General features: G+C 36.1%; 1 pseudogene; it reads left to right on the top strand.

Moving 5' to 3' along the window:
* The first annotated feature begins 1271 nt into the window (after nucleotides 1–1271).
* Nucleotides 1272–2069, top strand: LOC149259132 (LEAF RUST 10 DISEASE-RESISTANCE LOCUS RECEPTOR-LIKE PROTEIN KINASE-like 2.5 pseudogene; annotated as a pseudogene).
* The last annotated feature ends 960 nt before the right edge of the window (nucleotides 2070–3029 follow it).

The raw sequence follows: 3029 nt of genomic DNA, 5'->3' as shown, positions 1-3029 counted from the left end.
TTCACGCAAATCAACATCAGGTTACATTTTTATGATGGTCGGTGGAGCTGTATCATGGAGGAGTGCCAAGCAGACCTTGATTGCCACTTCCACTATGGAAGCCGAGTTCGTCTCCTGTTTTGAGGCTACTTTACATGGTGTATGGCTTAAGAGTTCCATTTCTGGGCTTAGAATTATGGATTCTATCTCTAATCCATTGAGAATATATTGTGATAATTCAGCTGCTGTTTTTATGGCTAAAAACAACAAAAGTGGGAGTCGAAATAAACACATCGACATTAAGTATTTAGCTATAAGGGAACGTGTTAAAGAAAAGAAAGTGGTCATTGAGCACGTCAGCACTGAGTTGATGATCGCTGATCCTTTGACTAAGGCCATGCCACCATTTAAATTCAAGGATCATGTAATGAATATGGGACTTGGTTCCATTATGTAGTTTCTCATTGTATGGACAATGTTATTTTAATGAAATTCTTAATTATTGTGATGTTTTTTCTCATATTTATGTGCACCTTAAGTTGATTTGAGAAAATTCATTTAAGAAGGACCAAGAATAAACATAAGGTTTATTCATTAAGAAATTGTTGCCACATAAATTATAATAAGAATAAATACATAGTAATACATGGAAGATAATACTCGTCATTAGAGGACTTATCGCCATGATTCATGTATCTATTACTTAATACAGATTATCAATGGGTTTTAAGTTGAGACATTAAGTTTGGGAGTATGAACCAAGTGGGAGAATGTTAAGCTCCATTAATTTCTTTGACAACTGCTGCCTACAATTCTAGAAACCAATTGCAGTAATTTCCTTAAATTAAGGAAATCAACCGCAGTTAATAAATTTATTGTTGGGAGCTACTGAAGTGGTCCATTACTCCATCTGGAGTTCTCTACCTTGATCTATGGAACACCTGACACATAGCCATCAGAAGCTTGATGGAAGCTTGGCTATAAATTTATCTGTTTGGTCCCCAAGCTTGTCTTTCAATTCCCTTCAGTTTTTTTACACCATCTAGCTGAGAGAGCAGAGCTTGGAAGTGCCTTCAGACTTTCTGTATTCTTTTCCATTTGCTTGGATTGAAGCTGGAGTGCTGAAGTAAAGAAGCAAGTGGACTGTGGTTTGCATCAAGAACATCACCAATGGTTGGAGGTAATTTATATATCTGGGCATTAAGTTTTAACGATTCTTTGAGTTTTTCCGCATACAGAATCGTTGTTGAAATTTTAATTTAGCAAAACTTCCCAGTGGACGTCTAATAGCTATGAAGATTTTGGATGAGTCGAAACAGAGTGAGCAACAATTCATTGCAGAGGTGGCTACAGTGGGGACGACCTGTCACATTAACCTGGTGCGGCTATTGGGTTATTGTTCCCAAGGATGCAAAAGAGATTTGGTGTATGAATTCATGGTTAATGGTTCTTTGGAGAAATATATCCATGGACACCACATGGACAAGTTGGACTGGAAACAGTTATTTTCCATTGCAGTTGGTACAGGTCGCGGCATTGCATACCTACATGAAGACGGCAGAAATCGCATCCTGCATTGTGATATAAAGCCCCACAATGTTCTTCTAGATCCCAATTTTTTGCCGAAAGTTGCAGATTTCGGTCTGGCCAAAATATGTGACAGAGAGGAAAGTCACGTCTCTTTCGCTAATAGAGGAACAATGGGTTACGCTGCTCCAGAAATGTGGTTAAGAATGTATGGAGTTGTGACTGATAGGTCTGATGTGTATAACTATGGTGTATTACTTATGGAGATGGTGGGCAGAAGAAAGAACATCGATTATGAGAATCATGATAGTAGATCAAGCCAGTTCTTCTATGCAGAGTGGGCTTTTAATCAAGTGGAAAAGGGTGAGCTTGGAAATTTAAGAAAAGGAAACATATCAGATGAAGATCTAGTCATCGCCAAAAGGTTAAGTTTAGTTGGACTGTGGTGCATTCAGTTCAGGGCATCTCGTCGACCCTCAATGAGTAAAGTTGTCCAAATGTTAGAAGGAGATGTTGACATTACGACTCCACCATTCCCATTTCCTTTTGACACACCATTGTAGCGATCTTCTTCTCACGTATCTTCTTCATCTCGTGCTTTGGAGATTCAAATGACAGATCCCACCGGTAGTCAGACCGTTAAAGCCTCCCTGTAATGCAAATATGACATGGCATGGCAGAAAAAGATACCCAAAGGCAAAGTTCAGAGAAACTTTCAATTGATTCTATTCAGCATGGTGTTATGATCTCGGTTCATTAACTTCAAAACAATTTTTAAAATGTGTGTACAAGATTAAATAGTTGTGATTTTGTTTTACTGTTTTTAAATAATTTAGAGAGGTGAATGCCCCTCCAGTAGATTTAACAACATCACAATCCCTGTTGTCATATCCCTTTGCTAGCTTTTGTTAACATCACAATCCGTGTTGGCGTATTTAATAAACTCGCCTGTCAGTTCAAATTGGGTCTGCTACACTGTGATGGTTGGCATCTTTTATCATCTCTAACCCATGTGTATGATATCCACCCTATTCTAATAAACTCGATTGGAGTGTGCTCTTTTTAACCTCCACTGAATTATATATATATATATATATATATATATATATATATATATATATATATTATTTTTCCCCAGAATCTTCAATTTCTGGGGTGGGGTTTATATAGTTGAAAATTGAATCCTTATGAAAAATTCCATCATTTCAAACACATATGTTTAAATAGATAGGTAAAAATTTCATATTTGTGTATATTTTTTTTATTGAGTTCAGGTTTTATATAAAGTTGTGTATATATTTTCAAAAATTTACTAAGCAAATAGTCTATATTGAAATAGGGCATTTTAATTATTTTGTTTAAATGTTTTGATTGAATAATTTGTAGAAATTGAAAAATGTTAGTATATTTTGGTGATTGTTACTCAATTAATTAATAAAATGGAGGGGAAGGCACAAATAACAAAGTTGAAGCGATGGCCTTTTCCGAGTCCTTATTCTTCATCTCTTTTTTTAACATTCCGT

The sequence above is a fragment of the Pinus tabuliformis genome, chromosome 6, assembly GCF_031772625.1.
Source record: "Pinus tabuliformis cultivar Carrire ecotype Pingquan chromosome 6, CPIR1, whole genome shotgun sequence".
NCBI lineage: Eukaryota > Viridiplantae > Streptophyta > Pinopsida > Pinales > Pinaceae > Pinus > Pinus tabuliformis.
This window is presented reverse-complemented; position numbering and strand designations above follow the sequence as displayed.